The sequence below is a fragment of the Saccopteryx leptura genome, chromosome 9 (assembly GCF_036850995.1).
Source record: "Saccopteryx leptura isolate mSacLep1 chromosome 9, mSacLep1_pri_phased_curated, whole genome shotgun sequence".
Lineage (NCBI taxonomy): Eukaryota > Metazoa > Chordata > Mammalia > Chiroptera > Emballonuridae > Saccopteryx > Saccopteryx leptura.
The window spans coordinates 45,144,642-45,160,643 of NC_089511.1; the positions used below are offsets into that span (position 1 = coordinate 45,144,642).

The 16,002-nt window shown below is 45.6% G+C and overlaps 1 long non-coding RNA gene across 1 annotated transcript; it reads right to left on the minus strand.

The window, feature by feature from the left end:
- Positions 1-2,308: 2,308 nt before the first annotated feature.
- LOC136380467 (uncharacterized) lies at positions 2,309-16,000 on the minus strand. Its single transcript, XR_010746954.1, has 2 exons — positions 15,629-16,000; positions 2,309-2,561 (listed from the first exon to the last, which is right to left on the minus strand). It is a non-coding gene; the product is annotated as an uncharacterized lncRNA (long non-coding RNA).
- Positions 16,001-16,002: the final 2 nt, after the last annotated feature.

The window sequence follows — 16,002 nt, forward strand, 5'->3', positions numbered from 1 at the left end:
TAGCACAGCAGCCCTGGTTTGGAGAATGTTGAGCAAATGTGAGCGTAGGTCCCCCACTTCCTGGTCTAAGGAGCTCCCGGTGGCATGTGAGAAACACCCAAAAGTACAGGTCAACTCCAAGTTTTCAGGTCCAAGAATGAAAGACATTGTGCTGCCATTGACAAGTTGGGAAGTATGAGGAAAAAGCAGGTGGGAAAGGGTGGGAAAATCAGGACTCATTTTGGGGGAAACTGAAGCACAGAAAAGTTAAATCCAAAGGCGTAGCAGGGCGAGGATGTGAACCCGTTGTGTCTCCTCACCCCCAGGCATCGCTGCCTGCCCCAACCCCATGTGAAGCACTAGTTAAAGCATGTGTTGCACCAGGCCTGGTGCTGTGCATTGTTTCATCAATGATCTCAGTCAGTCTTCCCAACAATGGGCATTCTGATCCCCTTTTAGGGGAAACAAAAGAGACTCAGAAAAGATCTTGCGCAAGGGCTCCGTCTAAGGAGGTGGCAGAGATCAGTGGGCCTTGAGTCCAAGCGCACGTGTGCACTCACAGAACCCTTCTGTCCTGGGCCAGGCTTTCCTGAGGTTCCCTCCTTCCCTCCCTTCCTTCCTCTGGGAATCGGGGAGCTGAGTGGACTCATCCCTGCTATTTTGTTTACATTGCTCAGACCCAGCTGGCCCCGGTCTCACATGTCCTAGGCGTTACCAGTCCTGCAAGGGCCCCATGCAAAGGCCATGGGAGAGGCACTTAAAGGAAGATATCACTCCTGCTGAAACACTGGGAAACAGCCACTATGGGCCTGTCCATACCTCCCGGACTCAGGCACTCCTGGAAACACGGCCCCTGCAGTGCCGGCATGCGGGACCTCACTGTGGACTGTGCCCCATGCCGGTCAGCAGCCCAGGTCAAGTACTCGACTCTGTTTTCTTTCATCCACATCCAACCTCTCAGCAAACCCTGCTGGTTCCAACTTCATAAATCCATCTGGAACTTGCTTCCCCTCTCCTCACCATGGTGGTCACCCTTTGTCCTGTTCACCCTCATCTCCTGCCTGGACAGTTGAAATAGCTCCGACAGTCTCCCTGCTCCTTCTTCCTTGCCCTCAGTCTGTCCCACACCCAGAGGCCCCCTGTGAACACCTGTATCCGATCAATCTCCTCTGTTCAGAGCCCTCGGGGGGTGCTATCCTGCTTTGAGTAAAGGTCAGAGTCCTCACTGTGGCCCCTGAGGCCCTACATGAACCACCCTCGTCAGCCCTTTGCCCCCATGGCCTCCCACTTGCCTCCTTGCCTACCCTGTTCCAGCCAGTTGGGCCTTTTTGTTATTCCATGACCACATCGAGCATGTTCCACCTCAGGGCCTTTGCACTGGTTGTTTCCTCCTGGTAGAAAACTCTTCCCTACGTATGCTCATTGCTCCCTCTCTCCATTTCTTTGAGTTTTTGCTCAGATGCCACCTTCTCAGCCTTAACATGTTTAATATTTCCACCTACACTTTCTATGTTCCTGACCTTGCTCTGTTTTTCCCAGAAGCCTTCTATAAGCTTCCCTACCAGCTGCCCTTCAATGTCTTACTCATCCAGCTACTAGGCAAGGCCACCTTCCCAGACTTCCCTGGGCATTCCAACATGCCACCGTGACAATGCTGCAGGGTGGCTGGTCAACCTGGTGACTTAAAACAGAAATTCAGCCCTGGTGAGACAGCTTGGTTGGTTAGAGCGTCATTCTAAAACTCAGAAGTTGTGGGTTCAATCCCCAGTCAGGGCACTTACAGGAACAGATTGACGTGTCTGTCTCTCTCTCTTCCTCTCTTTCTGAAACCAATAAAACAAAACAAAAAATAAACACATGTGCGCACACACACACACACACACACACACACACACACACACAGAGAAATGTATTGTCTCATTGTTCTGTTAGCCAAAATCAGCTTCATGGGGCTAGAGACAAGGGATCAGCACAGCTGCATTCTTTGAAGAGGCTCTAAGGGAAATTTCATTCCTTGACTCTTCCAGCTTCTGGTCGCTGCCAGCACTCCTTAGCTTGTGGCCATATCACTTCAATCTCGACCTCCAAAGTCACCTTGCCTTCTCCTCTTCTGTGTGGAACCTCCTCTGCCTCTCATTTATAAGGACACTTGTGATGGCAGTTAGGGCCCACGGGGATTGCCCAGGATACTCTCCCCATCTCAAGATCCTTAACTTCATCACATCTGCAAAGGCCCTTTTTTCATATGTAGGGGGAAAATTGTTCTCTCTTTAACTTTCTGAGTTCTTGGCTGAGACCTCCTTGAAATAAAAGACTGATAACCAGAGAGAGACAAACAGAAGTTTATTAACATGTATATTCCACTCACATGAGGGAGATACCCAGGTAAACTGAGTAACTCCCCAGGTGGCCCACCTTAAATACCATCTTCAGCTAAAGACAAAAGAATGGGCATGTAGGGGGCACTTATCAGAGGCTACCAGGAAAAGCAGAGCAAACAATGGTTAAGGTTGTTTGTAGATTTAAGTAGTGCCTTCTCCATTGACGAGATTTTCTGGTGATTTACAGTCTTCTTTCTCTTCCTGGAACAGAAAGGTAAACACACTTACCAAGGGAGATTTCCTTTAAACCTAAACGTCCCTTACAAAGGGTAACTTCTACTCTGGTTTCAGTGCTTCTTCTTTAATTATTTTTAAAATTTATTCATTTTGGGGGGCGGCAGAAGGGGGAGGAACAGAAAGCATCAACTCCCATATATATGTGCCTTGATCAGGCAAGCCCAGGGCTTCGAACCGGTGACCTCAGTATTCCAGGTGGATGCTTTATCCACTGCGCCACCACAGGCCAGGCCTCAGTGCTTCTCTGTCTGCAGTTTCTCAAAGTGGTCAACTCAAAGTAATCCTTACACCGAAGAGGCATATTTTGCTGTGGTGTACTCTGCTACACTTCACATGTACAACAACATTCATAGGTTCCAGGGCTTGGGACCCGGATATATTTGGACCCTGACTGATAGCTAATGGTGCTGAAAGTGGTTAGAGAAGAACAGAACTTTAGGAACGAAGATCTGGAATTGATTCTCTGATATGTTGGATTTAAAATCATCATCAATCCTACTGCCATGGTAAAGGGGGCACTGGTAGTTCACAACATGTAGAGACAAAACAGCTACTTAAACTGTCACCTGTGGTCACCTCTCATTAACAGGATCAGCTCCAATACACACTGGTCTCCTTGTTGGCCAAGGAAAACGGCCATTGTCATTCAGGCCTGCCAGCTTCCTTGTTCTTATTTCTATTTTCTCCCTGAAGCTCCTCTGAAATGCAAGGGCCTCTTACGGACAAAGCAAACCCTCCTGGCCTCCCACCGGCTAGATGGTACAGTGGGGAGCGCGGCACTTGTGCACTCGGTGGGTACCTGGTGTGCGAGAGCCTGCTGTGGATGTCAGATGGTGGCCGTCTCCCCACACATCTCCTACCTCTTGTCTGCTGAGGAGGCCTCCAGGGACCAGTTCTGATCAAGCTGATCAGTGAACCCCAACTCCTATTGGTTCAGGTAGGGCACCAGACCCAGTTCTGGCCAATGGGGTGCAAAGGGAAGTTTGCTGGGTGGTGAGGTTTTGGGAAAATGTCATAGAAAAAAAGGATCACAGATCTAAGAGGGTTTGTGGTTTACTGGAATGACATGGAAGGAATGAAGGAGGATACCTACAAATTGGATGACTCCCACGCTCCCGTTTCTTGAAAGGTGTAGGTTGACAGTCACAAAAGAGGGAAACAATGGATTTCTTTTAGGACCATAAATCATGGGGTCAGCTGGTCTCATAAAGTCTTAAAATGTTGGGAAATAGTATGAGCTGTTGACTTGGCAATAAAGCCATAGATAAGCCACAATTTTGTAGAGCTATCTGCAAAGGTTCTGATGACACACTCTTAAGAGGATCATGGGATTAGCCCACGATGAAGAAGAAACACAGGAATCTATTATGTAGATTGAGATCTTAGATTTCCTCTAAATGGCAGTCTACATGACACGTAGATCTGTCTTCTTTACTAAGTCAGTTGATATCTTCTTCAACATGTCTTTTGAGAGTCACCAGAACAAAAAGAAAAAAAAAGAAACGTCCAAACCTGTAAGATTTTTTATGAGTTTATTTGAGCCAAACTGTCAACAATTGCCAGAACATAGTCTCAAAGGATTAAGAAAATGCTCCAGAAAAAAAGAGAGGGACAGATAGGGACAGACAGGAAGAAAGGGAGAGAGATGAGAATCATCAATTTATTGCAGCTCCCTAGTTGTTCAGCGATTGCTTTCTCATATGTGCCTTGACCAGGGGCTGCAGCAGACCGAATGGCCCCTTGCTCAAGCCAGTGACCTTGGGCTTCAAGCCATTGACCTTGGGCTCAAGCCAGTAACCATGGGGTCATGTCTATGATCCTGTGCTCAAGCCAGCGACCCAGCACTCAAGCTGGTGAGCCCATGCTTAAGCCAGATGAGCGCACACTCAAGCCTGCGACCTCGGGGTGAAGAGCCTGGGTCCTCTGTGTCCCAGTCTGATGCTCTATCCACTGTGCCACCACCTGGTTAGGCTATAATATGTATTTTTAAGGATCCTAATGCAAGCCAACCATATTCAGTGGTGTTCTGTTTTGGTTCTCAGATTTTAATCTTAACATAAGCTTGATCCAAACCACCATTTAGTGATCAACTTCAACATTTGAGGAGAAACAAGCCATCTGTGGCCTGGTCTGCAGTGTCACAGTGGACAGAACATCAACCTGGAACGCTGAGGTCACCAGTTGGAAACCTGGGGCTTGCCTGGTTAAGGCACATACAACAAGCAATCAATAAACAACTAAAGTGAAGCAACTATGAGTTTGTACTTTTTGTTCACTGACCCCTCTCTCTGTTAAATCAATAAATAAAATCTAAAAACAAAAACAAACAAACAAACAAAAAAACCCAAGCCATTTGTGTGGTGGCTTGCTCAGAGACAGGAACTTTATGCTTGACTTTCCTCATGTGTGAAATGGGCATAATAAAATCCCCACCTCACAGCCTTGTCACAGGATGAGTAAAGCACTAAGAATGGTGCCTGACACTCGCTGACAGCTCTAGAAATGCTTTTTTTTTTCTTTTTCTTTTTAGTGAGAGAAGGGAAGATAATGAGATAGACTTTTGCATGTGCCCTGAGTGGGATCCAACTGGCAACCCCTATCTTGGGCTGATGCTTGAATCAACAAAGTTATTTTTAGCACCTGAGGCTGGTGCTGAAACCAACTGAGCTATCCTCAGTGCTTGGGACCAATGCTTGAACTAATTGAGCCACCTGCTATGAGACAAAAAGAGGGAGAGAAGGGGGAGAGGGAAAGGAAGAGAAGCAGATCGTTGTTTCTCTTGTGTGCCCTGGCTGGGAATTGAACCTGGGATATCCACACACAGGGCTGATGCTCTATCTACTGAGCCAACCGCTCAGGAACTTTTTTTTTTAAGTGAGAGGAGGGGAGATACAGAGACAGACTCCTGCATGCCTCCCAACTGGGATTCATCCAGCAACCCCTGTCTGAAGCCAATGCTCTGCCCATCTGGGGCTGCTTGCAACTGAGCTATTTTTAGTGCCTGAGGTGGAGGCTTCAGAGAGCCATCCTCAGGGCTCAGGGGTAGATGTGCTCAAATCAATTGAGCCATGGCTGTGGGAGGAAAAGAGAGAGAGAGAGAGAGAGAGAGAGAGAAAGAGACAGAGAAAGAGAGAAAGAGAAGGAGGGGGAGAAGGGAGAAGCAGATGGTCACCTCCCTGGAAATTGAACCTGGGACTTCCACACTCCGGGTTGATGCTCTACTGCTGAGCCACCTGGCCAGGGCCCATATATATATATATATATACATTTTTTTTTTTTTTTTTTTTGTATTTTTCTGAAACTGGAAACGGGAGAGACAGTCAGACAGACTCCCGCATGCGCCCGACCGGGATCCACCCGGCACGCCCACCAGGGGGCGACGCTCTGCCCACCAGGGGGCGATGCTCTGCCCCTCTGGGGCATCGCTCTGCCGTGACCAGAGCCACTCTAGCACCTGGGGCAGAGGCCAAGGAGCCATCCCCAGCGCCCGGGCCATCCTTGCTCCAATGGAGCCTTGGCTGCAGGAGGGGAAGAGAGAGACAGAGAGGAAGGAGGGGGGGGAGATGGAGAAGCAAATGGGCGCTTCTCCTATGTGCCCTGGCCGGGAATCGAACCCAAGTGCCCCGCACGCCAGGCCGACGCTCTACTGCTGAGCCACCTGGCCAGGGCCCATATATATATATTTTTAATTAAAACAACAACAAAAACGGGCCCTGGCTGGATGGCTCAGTAGATAATGTATAGTTCCAGTGTGCTGAGGTCATAGGTTCGATCCCTGGTCAGGGCACATACAAGAAGCAATCAATGGGGACACAACTAAATGGAACAACAAGTTGATGTTTCTCTATCTTGTTCCCTTCTCTTCTCTCTCATTCTCAAATTAATGGAAAGTAAATAAATAAAGGACATATGAAAAGTTTTCTAAAAGTAATTTTAAATAACACCATTTTTAATTTTTACATATTGACTCAAAACCCTCCCCCATTTCTCAACATGACTCAAACAGAAAATGTAGCCAAACAACAGCACAACAAATAGTAGGGCAAATACTGATGAGAGCTCATATTGTTGGGGGTCTACTCTGTTCCAACCTCAGTCCTGGGTCTTATGGAGCCATCACTCCCATCTGGTGGCTAGACAGTATTGAGAGATGGTGTTGGACTTGAGGCCTGAAATATAGGATGTGATGGGATGAATTGGAGGTAGTAGAGCCCAATGGTTAAAGCTGGAGGCAGAGGGCCCTGGGGATGAATCCTAGCTCTTCTGCTGATTAAGTGTGATCTCAGGTAAGTGAACTCAGTTCTCTGAGCCTCAGTTTCCTCTTCTAGAAAGTGGGGTATGAGGGGTGTGTGTGGAATCCTCACAATCACCCACATGGTGAGTGCCCTACTAGCTGTGGCCATGATTATGAGGATGGGGCCTCAGGTGGGTGGGAGACTGAGTGCTGGGGTGGGGGGCTGACCTGGGTCTATCACAGGAAGCATCCATGTCCAAGGTGGCGAGTCACCTTTCCTTCCTGCCATCACCTGAGGCAGGGTGGAATCTCCCAGGACGTGAGTTGTGCCCTGAGCATGCCCCTCACCTTTGGTGGCTCACAGGTCCCCTGACATGTGACACCACAGTCAGGATGAAATCATGGAGCTCAAATGCTGGGATGAGAGGAGACGCTTCTCTGCTCGCCTCTTCCTCCCAATCTCAAATTCTCGGACCCTGCACTTAGCTGGGTTCCTTCTGAAGCAGCAGGGCCCTCAGGTGTGGGCACGGGCCACGTAACCTCCAGTTAGGAAGGTGGCATGGAAGTTAGGAGTGGCTTCATGCTTCCAATAGTCAGTAGGACCGATTCGTGTGTTCAATCGTTTCACAAATCTTTATTGTGCACCTGCATGTGCTGGACAGACAAGCTCCCCGCCTTCCTGAAGTTGACAGTCTAGTGGGGAAGTTAGACCATAAACATAATACATAAGTAAATATTAGTCTGTTAGGAGGTGAGTGACATGTGAAAATACTGGGCAGGGTGAGCCTCGGACAGGGGTCAGCAAACTGCAGCCTGCAGGTTAAGTCGAGGCAATCATTTGTTTCTGTACAGTTCCCAAACTAAGAATAATTCTTACACTTTTTTAATATTTGGGAAATCAAGAGAAAAAGATTTCATGGGATGTAAGAAATTCACATTTCAGGGTCCATAAATAAAGTTTTTTTTTTAAAGATTTTATTTATTCATTATAGAGAAGGGAGAGAGAGAGAGAGAGAGAGAGAGAGAGAGAGAAGGGGGGAGGAGCAGGAAGCATCAACTCCCATATGTGCCCTGACCAGGCAAGCCCAGGGTTTTGAACCGGCAACCTCAGCGTTTCCAGGTTGACGCTTTATCCACTGCGCCACCACAGGTCAGGCCATAAGTAAAGTTTTATTGGAACACAGCCAGACTTATTGGTTGCATATTATCTGTGGCTACTTTTGTGCTACAACCACAGAGTTCAGTAGCTGTGACAGAGTCCATATATAGCCCACAAAGCCTTTAAAGTATTTAATGTCTCGCCCTTCAGAGAAAAAATTTGCAGGCCTCTCTCTGGCTTGGGGGATTGGAAATGGTATATGGAGGTGCATTGCAACTTGATATTAGAAAGTCAAGAACAGCCTCACTGAGAAAGTGACGTTTAGATAAAGCCTGAAGGAGGGAGGGAGGAAGCTATGTGGGCATGGTGGAAAGAATATTCCAGGTAGAGGGAACAGCCAGTACAAGTACCCTGAGGTAGGTATGTTTCTGTTCTCTTCAAGAAATATTGCGGAAGCCCCTGTGCCTGGAGCAGGACAGGAAAGGGATGGAGAAGAGGGAGGTGAAGGCAGAATGGTGACAGAGACAGATCGTGTGAGGTGGGCCATGAGGAGGACTTTGGCTTTTATCCTGAGTGAGATAGAGCCACCCGAGGGCTCTGGGCAAGGGGTCACTGACTTGGCAGGAGCCCCCACCCCGGTCAAGGCAGATATGAAAAAGCAATCAGTGAACAACTAAATTGCCGCAACTATGAGATGATGCTTCCTGTCTGTCTGTTTCTCTCTCTCTACTTTGCTAAAAATAAAAATAAAAAATAAAATGGACTGATGGGTGAAGGAATGAACATATGTGTGGAAAAAGCAAAAGTGGTAAAATGGTAATGGTAGGGTCCAGGTGGTAGGTATATATGTATGCTCCCTATAAAATTCTTTGAGTTTTACTGTGTGTTTGAAAAATTTCATAATAAAATGTTGTGGATGGTCATAGTGAAAACAGAACAGCTATTGATTCCTGAGAACTTGGTGTGCACCAGGCATCGTGGATGTAAAATGGTTCATTATCTGTACTGTAGACTTCACAAAGCTCATTTTACAGATGAGGAAACCAAGGCCTAACAAGACTTAGCACCTCATTGTGCCGCCTTCAGATCCCTGACTCGACAAGGAGCAGAGGAGGAGTAGGAGAGCAAAGGAGGTGAGTGAGGGAGGGACAGCTCCCTTCCAGGAGGTGGCATACACTTCAGGGACAGTGACCTGGGCCAACAGGTCTTGAGATCTCTCCTGGGGACTGATCCTCATTATCAACAGCTGCTCTGTAGAAACCACTCCCGGTGTGCCAGGTTCCATACTAAGTGCTTTGCATGAATGATCCCACTGATATTACACCCCAGTTATAAACCCTATTTTATAGATGGGGAAACTGAGGCTAAAAGAGATTGAGCAACTTACCCAAGATCACACAGCTGGTATGTAGCCAAGCTGGGATGAGAACCCTGGTCTGTCTGATTTGAAATCCCAGATGTGAACACTTTTAGGAGACTTTTCCCCAGTTTGGATATTATCTACAGAGAAATACTGTCAGCTCCACCTTCAAATCTATCCAGAATCTGCCCACTTCCCTTCTTTCCCCAGTCTCTACTCATCGTCTCCCTCTGGACAATCTCAGCGGCCCCTCCGTGGTCTCTCTGATCTTGTCCTGTCCTATGCAGTCCATTCCCCACATGCAACCAGTGGGCCTTGTTAATGCCTGAATCAGATCATGTCCCTCCGCTGCCCAGAGCCCTCGCATGGCTTCATCTCACTCAGGGTAAAAGCCAGCAACCCTGGGCTTCATGCCTGTGACCTTTGGGCTCAAGCCAGCGACCATAGGGTCATGTCTATGACCCTACATTCAAACCAGCGACCTCAGGACCTCAAACCTGGGTCCTCTGTATCCCAGGTCTATACTCTATCCTCTGTGCCACTGCCTGGTCAGGCTCCATTTTATTTTTTTTAAGATAAATTTCAAAATCCTGAAATATTTTTATTAAGATTTTGAGGACTCAGTCTATACTAAGCACCATTTTTAGCATTGTTCTTAGTTCATTACATCCATTCACTCATCTAATTCTCTTTTTTTTTTTTTACAGAGACAGAGAGGGATAGACAGGGACAGACAGACAGGAACGGAGAGAGATGAGAAGCATCAATCATTAGTTTTTCATTGCACATTGCAACACTTTAGTTGTTCATCGATTGCTTTCTCATATGTGCCTTGACCGCGGGCCTTCAGCAGACTGAGTAACCCTTGCTCGAGCCAGCGACCTTGGGTCCAAGCTGGTGGGCTTTTTTTTTTTTTTTTTTTTTTGGCTCAAACCAGATGAGCCCGCGCTCAAGCTGGCAACCTCAGAGGTCTCAAACCTGGGTCCTCTGCATCCTGGTCCGACGCTCTATCCACTGCGCCACCGCCTGGTCAGGCTCTTTTTTTCTTTTTATTGAATTTATTGGGGTGACACTGGTTGGCAAAATAGTTTTGATCACATATTCCACAAAACATCACCAGGACACTGCACTATGTGTTCACCACCCCTTTAATTCTTATAGCAACTCTCTAAAATATATCAAATATACAGTGTGGTTTATTATTTTCATTTTACATATGAAGAAATCGAGGCACAGAGAAGCAAAAGACTTTTAGATACTAAAGGTTGGAGTTGGGTTTGAACTTGGGCCATCTGGCTCCAAAGCCTTGGCTTTTTCCCTTAATGCCATTTCTCTTCTCAGAATGGGTGAAATATGCCACACAATGAAATATTGTGCAGCCAGTGTAGAAGAACGTTTAGAAGGATTCAGTAAAAATTATACTGGGCTATGGTATGACCATGATTCAACCCAGATCTTGTGTCTAAGAAAAAAAAATAATGCTCCAAGGGTAAGTACCCACTGTTACCAGAGGTAGGTTAGGGATAAATGGTCATTGGGTGGTTAAATTAAATCCTTAGCTAATAGTTGCAGCTACCACTAATTAAGCTCTTTCTTTGTGCCCCAACCTGCACTACAGGCTTTATATGCTGTATCTTTTCAACTTGTGAAGTAAGCACTGCTATACCCATTTTAGAGATTAAGACACTGAGGCTAAGAGTAGAGCAGGACTTGCCCACAATTCCCCAGCCAAGAAGTAGCAGAACCAGGATTCAAATCTAGGCCTGTCAGTTCCCTGAATCATTAATTTCTTCGATGCTTTTTACTTTCTTATTTTTCAGTAATAAGAAACTTATACTTTCATAATAAAAAATACATGAAAAAAAGGTTTCCTTAAAAAAGTAGACTCACCCTGGCCAGGTAGTTAGAGCACTGTTCCAATATGCCAAGTTGCGGGTTCAATCCCCAGTCAGGGCACATACAAGAATCAACCAATGAATGCATAAATGAGTGGAACAACAAACCAATGTTTCTCTCTCTCTCTCTCTTTCCCTTGTTTTTGCTCTCTAAAGTCAATAAAAAATAAATAAGTAAAGTAGACTAATTTATCTTTATTTTATTAGCCATGTGTGTTCCTTTGATGAAATTTAAAAACCTACCTCACACCATACACAAAAACCAGCTTTAGCTAGATTGCCAACTTAAATGTAATGCCAGATAATAATGTTTTTGGATATATGAAAATATTTCTTAAATAAGATGTAAAAGTAACTAACCTTAAGGAAAAGATTGAGAAATTGAACTATGCTAAAGTTAAGGTCTTCTGTACACTAAAAAATGTCATTAAGAAAGTGAAATGGCTGATGTCCAAAATATATGAACAAGACCATTTAAAAAATGAACAACCTGACCCTGACCAGGTGGCTCAGTGGATAGAGCATTGTCCCAGCACACTGAGGTCACAGATTGGATCCTTGGTCAGGGCACATATGAGAAGCAACCAGTGGGTGCACAACTAAATGGAACAACAAGCTGACACTTCTCTCTCTCTCTCTCTCTCTCTCTCTCTCTCCTCTCCCCTTTCTCTCTCTCTCTCTCTCTCTCTCTCTCTCTCTCTCTCTCTCAAATCAATGGAAAAATTTAAAAAGAAAGAAAGAAAGAAAAAAAAAGGATGACCCAGCTTGACCTGTGTTGGTGCAGTGGATGGAGCTTTGACTTGGAATGCTGAGCTCTCAGGCTTGAAATCCTGGGCTTCCCTGTTCAGGACATGTACAAGAAGCAACTACTACAAGTTAATGTTTCCAGTTCTTCCTCCCTCACCTTTCCCTCTCTTTCTCTCCTCTCTCTAAAATTAATAAATAAAATCTTTTTGTTTTTTAAAAAAAGATGACCCAATAGAAAATTGGGCAAGACACTTGAACAAGCACATCACAAGAAAGGATATCCAAAAGGCTAACATACAAATGAAAAGGTGTTCGATTCTCATCAGGAAAAATGCAGATTAAAACTACAATGAGTTGTCACTACACATCCACCAGAATTGTTAAAATTAAAACGCCTGACACAGCTAAGTGTCAGCAAGGCTGTAGAACAATGGAAATGCCCCAACATGGCTGGAGGGAGGAGAAAATATTACTACAGCCACTCTGGAAAGATTTTTGGTAGTATCTACTAATCACTCTCTCTGTCTCTTCCTCTCTCTCTCTCTCTGACCCAGCCATTCTACTCCTGGCTTCATATCCAAGAGAAATGTGTATATGTTCACATTATATTGTGAATGTATTAGAACAAAATATGTTCTAGAATGCAAAGAGCAATATAATTTGCTAAAGACAAAAAAATGGAAACAACTCAAATTTCCATCCCAGTCGGAATATAAGCAAATTGTGTGTACTCCTGCAGTGGAATACTACTCGGCAGTGGGAAGGCATGGATTGTACTTCTACACCCAAACCAGGTGAATTTCACAATCATAATACTGAGTGAAAGAAGCCAGGCACAAGAGTTCATCCTGTATAATTCTGTTTACATCATGTGGAAAGTAGGCAAAGTCAAAACCCTGTATACAGGAGGGCATTCTTAAACCTGAGTCAGGTAAAAATCAGTCAAGTGGGGACCTTCGGAGGGAGAGAGAAAGCAGTGCCCGGGAGGAGGCAGGAGACAGGAGGGGCCCGTGGAAAGCTGGTAAGATTGTTTCTTCTCCTGGGTTGTGGGGACAGGAGTGTGCTCCATTTACCATAATTTGTTAAGAGGAATATTCAGGTTTCAGGTACTTTTCTGTATGTGTCATATTTCACAATAAAAAAGATTTGACTAATGTAAAAATGACTTCAAAAGTAGGTTTACCATAGCCTTATCTTACAAACTGGACAGACTGGATATCCTAGGTACAATACATAATTGGAAGAGATGTGTGGGCTATTTGCTCTATTTAGGCACTGTTCTAAGAGGTTTATAGCTCCTACCTTATTTAACCCTCAAAACAACACTTTGAGGCGGTTACTATTTTATTTATTTATTTTTTTTAGTTAGAGACAGACAGGAAGGGAGAGAGATGAGAAGTATCAATTCATAGTGGTGGCACCTTAGTTGTTCATTGATTGCTTTCTCATATGTGCCTTGACCGGGGGCCTACAGCAGAGTGAGTGACCCCTTGCTCAAGCCAGCGACCTTGGGGTTTCGAACCTGGGTCCTCAGCGTCTCAGGTCAATGCTCTATCCACTGCGCCACTGCCTGGTCAGGTGGTAGTTACTATTATTATCTGCATTGGAAAGATGGGGACACTGAGGCATAGTGAGGTATGCTCAAGCTAGGTCTAAACCAGGCTTTTTAGTCCCAAAGTACATGCTCTGTTCGGCACCATGAGAGGCTTCACTCTAAAGAGTGGAATAAAAGATAGGGAAGTGAAAGTCTATTCCTCAAAGCACAAGGTATCTAAAAAGAGAAACTAGAAATACTTGTATGGGCATCCTGAAAGTAGAGGAGGGGCCATAAGTGAGCTTTGGACCCTCATCTACCACAGCTCCAGTGAGGCCTTTTAACCTGAGTGGTGCACAGAGTTCAGGGGTTGTGTGAACTTGGATGGGAAAGACAACGACCTCTTTGCTTTTTTTGCTTTTTTTTTGTATTTTTCTGAAGCTGGAAACGAGGAGGCAGTCAGACAGATTCCCTCATGCGCCCGACCGGGATCCACCCGGCATGCCCACCAGGGGGCAACGCTCTGCCCATCTGGGGCGTTGCTCTGCTGCAACCAGAGCCATTCTAGTGCCTGAGGCAGAGGCCACAGAGCCATCCTCAGTGCCCGGGCCAACTTTGCTCCAATGGAGCCTTGGCTGCGGGAGGGGAAGAGAGAGACAGAGAGGAAGGAGAGGAGGAGGAGTGGAGAAGCAGATGGGTGCCTCTCCTGTGTGCCCTGGCCGGGAATTGAACCCGGGACTTCAGCACGCCAGGCCAACGCTCTACCACTGAGCCAACCGGCCAGGGCGCTTTTACTATCTTTTAACTCAGCAGTCCTTAAAATTTATTTTGGGAACCCTTGTGAGTCCCCAAAACCTTTTTCAGGGGCATAATGAAGTCAAAACTATTTCATAATATACTAAGATGATGTTTTTGCCCTTTTCACGCCAAAGCCTATCAGACTGGTGATGACATCATCGCTCTGCTGCCTAATGAAATATATGCATGTGTTTTAAAACTTCTTAGTTTTTCTTTTCTTTCCTTTTTAAAAAGAATTTTTAATTTATTTAGTAACCTTGGAAAGAGAGAGAGAGAGAAATATCAGTTTGCTATGTTCCCCGGCTGGGATTAAATCTACAACCTTACTTGTATTGGAACAATGTTCTAACCAATTGGACTACCCAGCCAGGTCTCAGTTTTCTTGAATAATTTTTACTTTTAAATTTAAATTATTGTTGACATACAATAATATATTAGTTTCAGGTGTATGACATAGTTAATTTGGTCAATGTTAATATTAGAACCCATACATACAAAAGTCTATGGGGTCCTCAATAATTTTTAGGAGGGTGAAGTTGGGCTGCTTGCCTGTGGAACAGCCTCCTCTCTGTCCCTCTGCTTTACTCATAAATTCTCTTTCGCTGTAAACCCACGAAAGCAGTTTAAGAACTGCTGCTGTAATGATGTAGTTGAAATTCAGTATGTCTTTCTGTCATGGGGTGGGGAAGTGTGGGGGGAAGAGATATGCTGGGCAGGGGTGGCGGATAGACCACAAGACTATTAGCAGCCTCTGGCTTTGTGAAGAGAAGGAGACACAGATGTTTTCAAATCCCATTATACTCACTACAGGACTCTCAAACATCTAAACTTCTAAATTACCATAATTTTGAGACCTGACACTAAATCTTGAATTTAATGCATTAAGAAAAAAAGCACACACTATGCTGTACACTTGAAACTAATACAAAGTAATAGAGATTATAAACTGTAATTAAAAGTAAAATGGAAAAGAAAGAAGCACATGCTTCACTTATACGAGTGTTTTAAATGTTAAATGAAGAATAAACTCAAATATATAAGCTCAAAAAAAAAAAGGACATATATTACTTATCACATGTTTAAAAAATACTTGTATAACTGTAATTCAGACTTTTCCTGCTGCTCCAGGAATCCCCAACCATACTTTGTGGCAAGCCACTCACAACCTTCCAATAGCTCACAAAGATGAACAAATTCTCATTTACTTCCTCCTAGACCCTAGGGCATTTCTGGAGTTCATGCATTAATAGTAAAAATAACAGCTGATTCTTATCCAGCCCTTACTCTGGGCCAGGCTGCATTCTCAGCATGAAATTTCATGTGACAACTGGTTTAATCCTCACAACAGCCCATAGCGTACGTACCATTATCACCTTCATTTTACAGGTAAAGAATCCGAGGCCCAGCGAGGTCGAGTAACCGGCCTAGGGCGCACAGCTCAGAAGCAGCGCTGTCAGTCCCGGATTCTGATTTTGTGTTTGCCCGCGCGTGGCGGGGTGGGAGCTCTGGGGAGGAATCAGTGGGCTTAGCTTGCGGAGCGAGGAAGGCGGAGCTGAGAGGAAGGTGAAGCCGCAGCCACGGGAAGGGGATCCCCGGGTGGCAGGCGCCGGTGCCAGCACACCTGGGTACCGCGGGATCCGTCAGGGCCGGCGTGGGGGCCGATGTCCGTGCCCTGGGGGCTCCGCAGCTGCGGGGTGGGGCGCCTGGGGGACAAGCGCAGCCTTACCCGTCCGGGCGC